Raw genomic sequence first — 8827 nt, forward strand, 5'->3', positions numbered from 1 at the left:
ACTGCCGTATGCGATCCAACCTATTTTTATTCTTCTGAGAATTTCCTTCTCATGATCAGGGTTCCCTCTGATTAATTGACCTAGGTAAACGTACTCCTTCACAGTCTCTAGTGGCCGACTGGCCATCCTGCTCTCTTGTTCCTTTGCCCGGCTATTTATCATTATCTTCATCTTCTGCATAACAATATTCAACCCCACTCTTACACTCTCTCTGTTAAGGTCTCCAATCATTTGTTGTAACTCGTCTGCATTGTTGTTGAATAGAACAATGTCATCGGCAAACCGAAGGTTGCTGAGATATTTGCCGTCGATCTTTACTCCTAAGCCTTCCCAGTTTAATAGCTTGCATTCTTCTAAGCACGCAGAAAATAGCTTTGTAGAAATTGTGTCTCCCTGTCTGACCCGTTTCTTTATAGGTACCTCCCTGCTTTTCTTGTGTAGAATTAAGGTAGCTGTAGAACCTCGTAGATATTCTAACGCGAAAGACGACTCAGTAAGACCACAAACTATTTACAAATTATATTTACAACAACGGTTGCAGCGCTGACCGGTTAGATTCACAGCGCGAGCCCAGTTCGTTCTTCCCCCTCTTTTCTGGAGTGATGGCGCCTACGCGCCTCGTTCAAACAAACAAATACCTCACGCATGTAGCAATATTTTCCAAGCTTTTTAAGTAAGCGTTCTGTACTCCTTGATTACGTAGTGCCTCTACGATTGCTGGTATCTCTACTGAATCAAATGCCTTTTCGTAATCTATATAAGCCACGTAGAGAGGCTTATTGTACTCTGCAGATTTCGCGATAACCTGGTTGATGACATGGATGTGATCCATTGTAAAGTATCTCTTCCTGAAGCCAGCCTGTTCCCTTGGTTGACAAAATCCAGTGTTAACCTTATTCTATTGGAGATTATTTTGGTAAATATTTTATATAATACTGGGAGCAAGCTAATGGTCCCATAATTGTTCAATTCTTTAACGTCTCCTTTTTTGTGGATTAGTATGTCTGCATTCGTCCAGTTTCCTGGGACCCTTGCAGTCGATAGACACTTCGTATAAAGAGCCGCCAGTTTTCCAAGCATTATGTCTCCTCCATCTTTGATTAAATCGACTGTTATTCCACCTTATCCTCCCGCTCTTCACCGTTTCATGTCTTGCAGGGCCCTTCTGACCTCATCGCTAGATATAGGAGGGTTTCTGTATCCCGTTCATTACTGTTTCTAAGTGAACTATCGTGACTCCTCTTGGTACTGTATACAGGTCAGCTTAGAATTTTTCCGCTGCTTTTACTATATCTTCGAGATTGCTGATGATATTATCCTTCGTATATTTTAGTGCATACGGGTTTGTCCTACGCCAGGTTTCTTTTTTACTGATTTCAGGCTGCGTTCATTTCTACGGCTTCTTCAGTCTTTTTCATGTTATAGTTTCGAATATCAGTTATTTTCGCCTTGTTGATCAGTTTTGACAGTTCCGCGAATTGCGTAATGCTGCGCGGCCGCCAGTCCCATACAACCGCATAGACCGCAGGACTCTGCGATTCTAGACGCACTGCGCTCACTGCGAAAGGTTAGAAAAACACCCACATAAGCACAGCAGAGAAGTGGCTACGTGAGGCGGTTCGACCGATAACTGTAGAAGCGTCATTCAAAACAAGTAATTGTTCTCCACTTCCGGCGGCGATTTCTCTACTTCCTTTTTAAATAAAAAGATGTTGATCCATAAATATTCTCATAAACAACGGTTAACTTTTTTATCATTCGCTTTTGCTTGCAGTTTGGTTGTTGCCTTGGCTCTCTCCCTTAGTAGATCGCTAAATATCTCAACCCCTTGCGATTTTTGTTTCCAGTTGCCAATTTTGCACGAAAAGTGCTATACAGTTAGGGAAAAACAGACGAGGTAACGGGCGACAGTCATCTTGCTTATGGGTTTAATGGTTATTGCAGGGTTTTTTCAAGATGGACGCTCTTTCACGTTATTTTATTTCCCACCTTATCTAACCCATATCACGTGTATATGGTTCCGGTCAGCGTCGCGGCGAGCCGTAACTCAAGGAAACAATGAAGCAAAGGGATAAGTTAAACGCAATTGGCGTTTTCTCCGGCCGCAGCTCGTTCCATGAGAGTACAGACCAGCTGAGCAACAGCCGCATCCCTCTCCTGGTCCCAGGATCAGCCTGAACAAAGAAGGTTGAACTAACAAAAGCAACAGCTATGCTCGTGACGGTTGAATAGATGGTGACAACTGAACGCACCTCGAGTTAATCGCGCGGGTGCGGAATCTACGAGAAAACTGTCCTTCACATTACAAGAGGTGCTGATAACTACCGCCATCTAAAAGGAGTGAAAAAGGCAGCATAATGCTGACCGATGAACAGCTGCGAAGTCTCAACATTGATCTGGCGGCGCTTTAGGGATGTGTGAGGAGTGGTGGCGTGGGTGGGGAGGGGGGGGGGGTATGCCATTTGATTTCGGGGGGGGCCCGGGCCCCCCTGGGCCCCCCCCTGGGTACGTGCCTGCCTTCCATGTGGCTTTTCTTTACCGTGATGGTAATTTGGGCGGGGGAGGACAAGTCTGATAGCAGATGATGGTGATTCTGATGGCAGAGTCTAGGCAGGAAAGGAAAGAAGACGTCACACGTGCTTTTGTCCGCCTGCCGTGGGGCATGGAATGTTCACTGTTCGGGCAAGGTTTGTGGAAGAGTGAAGGGGGAAGTTAGAGAGCTGGACACAAGGGCCCGTCTCCAGGGCCCACGCCTGCCTAGTGGCAGCGCACCTTCGCGCGCGCTCGACGGAAAAAGTAGGTCAGACTGGCAGCCGAACTTTCCAGAAAGAAGTATAAAAAAAGATGACTGAGGCGACGGAGGGCGCGTAACTTTGCCTGGGCGAGGAGCCGCCCTCTCACCTTCGTTCTAGCTCTCGGTGTCGACGGGGCGAAAGAAAAATAGAGAACCTCACAGAACAGACGACTGCTCCTAGCCAATAGGAAGATGAGACAGGAACGGGAGGAGTGAGTTTGTACGGAGAAGGGAATTTGTACAAGGAACTCTATGCGTATGGGAACGCCTGCTTTGGCGCTAGTAAGAGACAGACGCGGCACTCGTCTATAAGCACCACACTCGCGGCCAGCCACGGACCATCCAGGCTGCGTGCTCCAGTCATCAGGACGGCCACCGTTGGACACCTGCGGTCGCTTCAGACTGATGAAGTGGCCGGCGAACAAGTAGCATCCATTCATGCGAAAATGCTCGGTCAGAAGCATCAAAGTGGTGCGTCTAAACGAAAGGCGAAGTTAGAAAGAGAAGAGCGTGAAAAGAAGCTACCAAGGATGACGAAGTACCTACTGAATGCAGCTTCCTTGGAGCAGTATGATCGCTCTACCCAGAGTCCGTGTCAAACTCCCAGTAGTACCGACTGTGCTTCTGTGGAGGACTTGCCAACTCCATCATCACGGTTTCCTGGCAAGAAGCAAGGTTTAACTCATCTTGGTTGTCTGGATCCTGTGAAAACGGTGCCAACCTCGGTCTTCCATATTCCTGTCCTGTTCCTGAGTCAGCACGGTCTATGCTACTCGGCCGGGCCCCTGCCACAGAGCTCCAGGTGTCTGGTCGGCCACGCCCGATTTCTACTACTGCTGGTACCAAACACAGGTGCCTACTACAGGTGCCAAATATCCCCGATGAGCCTCCTTCTACTGACCAGCGCCAGGAAACAACACTCCAAGAACCGACTCACTTGTTTCCTGTTAGTTTGGCTTCAAATAATCATGTTCCCACCCAGAAAATGTGCCTCGAGAGAACGAATGAGACGGCTTCTCAGAGAAGTACAGATACCCACCCCCGCAGCAAGAGGTACGTTGCGAGATTCTCCGAAGTGACCCTGCTAATTGTTTTACGGTACTATTTAAATGAGAAAGTTTACGAACGCTTTCTTGGATTTGTTCCAATTGAATCGCATACCGGCTTGTATCTTTTTGATACCGTGATGTCCCTGTGGCACCTCAATTGATAATTGTAGGGGCCGAGCTTATAATGCGAGTAATATGCCAGGAAAATACAAAGGACTGCAAGCTCAAATCAAACACCTGAACGAATTGGCAGTCTACGTCCCGTGTGCTGGTCATTCGATCACTGAACTTAGTTGGCGCGTGTAGCGTTGACAGTTGCCTTGAGGCAGTCAAAATTTTCACTGCAATTCAGAGACTATGTGTTCTTTGCTGCCTCACCTAAACGATGGAGGTATTTTTTGGACAGCATGGGCGAAACTGGCCAGCAGCTTTTTTGAAAAGTCTCTCTGAGACCAGGTGGTCAAAACACGCTGAATCATGTAAGGCCATTCTGAAAATTTTCAATGCAGTCTTGTGTTGCTTTGAAGCTATATCAAAGATTGAGGAAGAAAACGGTGACACAAGGAACGAAGCGCACTCTCTCTTCAAGAAAATGATAAAACTATATAGAGGCTGCATTCATGGCGATCTTCTGGAGTGAAATCTTGGAGCGCTTTGACAAAACGAGCGTAGCGCTTCAGAAAACAGGCCTAGACATTTCAACTGCTGTAGACCTGCTGAGCTCTCTAGAAGGCTTCGCCAATACTTTGCGACCTCACTTTGATACCTTCGAAGAGAGACCACGCACGCTAAGCACCAATCAATGTTATCAGGATGAGGGCAAACGCATCGTTTTGAGTAAGCACCCGGACGGAAAAAGCGATAGTGCGCTACAGGGTAGAAAAATGTTTATCGTAGAGACCTACAATGTTGTACTTTACAGTCTAGGTTCTGCTTTGCGAGTGCGAATGGCTGCCGGCCTACACTGAACTCTGCGAAAGGTTCGGATTCTTAAAATTGGTGACAGAAGTTGGGAGCGAGGCCTCTCTAGCACAGCAGGCTTAGAAGTTGGTGAAAACCCACAAAAATTATTTGGAGCCAGCATTTTCCACGGAAATCGTTCAGTTTGCGAACTTTCTGCACAACTCCGTGTGCCAGGACGCGAATGTTGCTGCACGAAAGAAAGCTTATTGATGTGTTTCCGAACCTTTGTATTGCTTTGCGAATGTGCATGCCCGTGGCAAACTGTGAGACCGAACGATAGTTTTCGAAGTTGTCGCTGATAAAAAACCGCCTTCGTTCGAGCCTCCTTGACGACGAGGTGAACTCGCTTGCTATCATGTCCAATTTATGTGACCTCCGCGATCTATCCTTCGAACAGACTATATCTGATTTCGCCAAAGTGAAGCCGCGAAATATGCCATTTTAAGAGAGGACTGTTCGCGCTAAACATGAATAGTTCCAATAAGTTTGTTGTGTCGCCTCGCAGCGCATGTTGCCAATAAAACGCTGAGCAGTGTAATTCAAGATATGCTAATCTTCGTTCGTGTCTGGTTTGTTCTTGTAATATTTAGCGTGCTTATAAAGAACTGTATTTTTGTTCTTTTTGATAGTGCCACGTTTATTTAGTGTTGTCCTTGCTTGTCTTACCTTTAACGAAAATATTTTCAAATAATGTTTTGTAATTACAATTGGTAATTTTCATATGTCTTCTAGTGCATTTTATGGTGTTTGTATTGCCTTAAGTATTGTGCATATCTATTGCATATTTATAGAGTAGCGTGTATAACGATTACTGCAGTCTGATGCTTGAATTTTAATGAAGAATGTTTTGGATACAAGCATGCGTCTCCTCACGGGATTAAACTTAGTGATGCAAACAAAGCCTCGCTTCAGAAGGATCGACATCTGAGCTTTGTTGTCTTTTCTACGTTCTTGTTTGTCTTGAGTGCAGTAAACTTTTCCTTAAAGCCTAGCTTTTGCTGAAAACAGAATGCAGATTAATCACAAAGTGAGCTTATATGTGTTGCTGTTTACAACAGCACGCGTTTCAATCAAGTTTTGTTGTTTTCCTTATAATAATAACAATAATAATAATCCCGTTGATTGCACTTCGTTTTTTTAATTTTGTGGAATTAAAATGAAACCTGGCATATTTCCAGTAGTGTAGCAGGCGCAATTGGGGGGGGGGGGAGGCGGTCAGTATAGGGAAAGGGGGGCCTGCATGCGCATTAGCCCTGGGCCCCCATTTTTCTTAATCCGGCCCTGACGGTGACGGGGACACCGGCAGCAGAAATGGGCTTGGAGTGTCCATATAATTGCTATCGCAACAAAATGCCGACGAACGAGCGGCTTCGCTGCAGTCTCGCCGGAAAGACGAAGCAGTATTAGTAACAGTTGCACTTGAAGAAATTTCGCTTGAAATCGAAGGATTGTTCACTGAAGTGACGGCTTTAGATTAGTATTTGCAAGACCTCATAATAGGAGCCCGTTCAATTTCACAGCCGGAGTCCCCTCGCACCACCAAGAGACTGGCGTCTCTCGGTGGTGTAATCTTGAGGGTATTACGTATTGTAAGATTTGGCAGACGCTCATACCGCTGTCAAGCAGATGTAGGAGTCGTCGGACTATCTCGCCGCTGCCACCATTTGAGGGAGTCGAAGGTCGTAGAGAGGAACTCAGTGAACAGGATTTATTTACATATTTTACATTTTAAGACAAGACATACATCGGCAGTCTAGCGCGACTCCCATATGGAGCCCGCAAAACTAACATACAGCAAGCAGTTTACGAGCACACAGCTCACTACTACATTTCGAGCATGACAACGAGCACTCAGCTTCCAATGACGAGCACGACACGAGCACACTCTAGCAGCCGGTAAACGCAGCTTATAAGCTCTCCGCTTGACGTCATAGTCCGACGTCATCGTTCGGCGTCCACTCTTCGAGGTCCACGTGGTCGGAGTCCCAGTGGATGGAAACGTTCGTCCAGTCGTTGTAAACTTGCCGCCGCCCCGCAGTACGGCCCACACACACAAAGGCACACACATTCCGACGTCCGGCGCCGACGACAGAGGGCTTCGTGGAACTCTGCTCCGTCCCCGGTGGCGCTGCCGAGCACCACATTCCTGAGCTGACCGCGCGACACGTGGCTGCCGGTCATCCGCAGTTCTCCGAAGGGCGCCCCGTCTGGTGGGCTTGGAACACGTGCAGCGGGCCGAAAGCTGGCGCGTTGCCACCCCGTACGGCCATTCCTAACAGCTCCTCCATGGCCCGGAAAATCTCGCCTGGCCAGTGCTGGCAACCGCTGGGCAGGAAGAGAATGGCTGGCGAGCAAGATGACGGCTTTGCTCTCTGCAACCCCTGCGTACTTGGAATGCCGTCAACCATCTTACAACAACTGGCACAGAAGAGTCGACCCGGCAACACAATACCGCTCAGCGTTCAAACGCCCGGAATTAGCTGCTAACCCACCAGGCCTCCTATCACAATTTCCCTGCGAGTCACTCAACTGGAAATCCCAAATTTTGCCCCAAAATTTCGTGCCGCCAAAGCGAGCGTTCACGTTCCTCCTGAGTTTGACCAAACCCGACCGTCGCGCTGCACAAGAGTAAAGGTTTACGCAGAATTAAACGGAAGGCTTTCAAATACCTATACCCAAACATAACTTAAGCAGCTTAACTTCACGAACAGCCTGTTCTTACCCTATCGCAGTGGCGTACTTATTTCATGTACTGCTGCCACTGAACCGTCTGGCCAACTCCACAGGTACGTTATCACAAACGCGCTAAGTTTGTGGTCCCTATTCCGAACACGTGCTTGCATCATACAAAGTTTTCCTCACGCTGACTCACATTTGTTCCTTTAATCCACACAGGACACGTTCCTTAAACGAACAACCACACTTGCGTAACTTACGCAACACAGAAGAACCTTTGAACAAATGTGTCTTTTACTAACTAGCTCTTCGCACGCGTACTAGAGAAGTCAGAATACGGCTGCCCTCGACACACACGAGCAACCCAGTCATCAACGTTCTGCTTCCTTCCGTCCGCGCAGGACACGCGCTAATGGACCTAAGAGCTCTTCTCAGTGCAAATCACGCACTTACTGAAAATCGACGCGCTTAACCTTAGAAAATTCAAAAACACTTAAAAAGAAAGAAGGTTAAATAACACACACGCGCGTTACGATAGACTTCTCAACGGTAACCTTGACTTTCAGGTTACTCACGCAAACACAAAAAAGAAAGCCTATATACTTATTAATGAACACCTCGCGAGACTACAGGTTTACTTTAAACGCGTCTTTCAAATCTCGAGCTTCTCCAACAAAACATAAACAGAGCTCATACCTTACATATTGAAAGAAATCCTAGTCTAATATCGCGAAAATTTGCAAATGTTCAAAAACAAAACAAAACAACACGTTTTCCTACTACGGAAGCTCTCTTGGCCTCCCGTTCCCGATTGCTTGCGACTGACTCATACTTTCAGCCGTACCCGAGGTGGCCGCGGTTTGAAAGCTATTCTGGCTGCCGAGGAACAACAAAAGGGCTGACTCAGTATCTGCTCCCTCAAGACGTTACAGTCCCCTGCCAATTTGCGTCCTGGCGCCCCGCTTTCAACATGACCTCGACTGACCGCGTCGCTACTCCCCACCTGGTCTCGTCTTGCCACCTTGCGCTTCTTTGTACTGCACGCTGAGCTTCGAAGAGAACGACGGAACGACGAGGAATTTAACTGCCCCGTGCCCTTTGTCCGCGTCCGTGCAGAACATGCTTCTCGGTCCCCCTTTGACCGGTGGCTCGAACATGTTTGATGCGTCAACATCGTCCGTGACGACCGCACCTGTCTTTTCTCTGCGCCCTGCCCTTCTGGGTCTCTCGCCGTCTTTGGCGGCGCTACATTAGTCACCGCATTCCGATCTTTTCTGCGCTTTCTCTTTGACTTCTCTTTCATACCGTCATCTCGCGCCTCGTGCTGGCCGTTACACATCTCGAC

This window comes from Dermacentor albipictus, chromosome 1 (genome assembly GCF_038994185.2).
Source record: "Dermacentor albipictus isolate Rhodes 1998 colony chromosome 1, USDA_Dalb.pri_finalv2, whole genome shotgun sequence".
NCBI lineage: Eukaryota > Metazoa > Arthropoda > Arachnida > Ixodida > Ixodidae > Dermacentor > Dermacentor albipictus.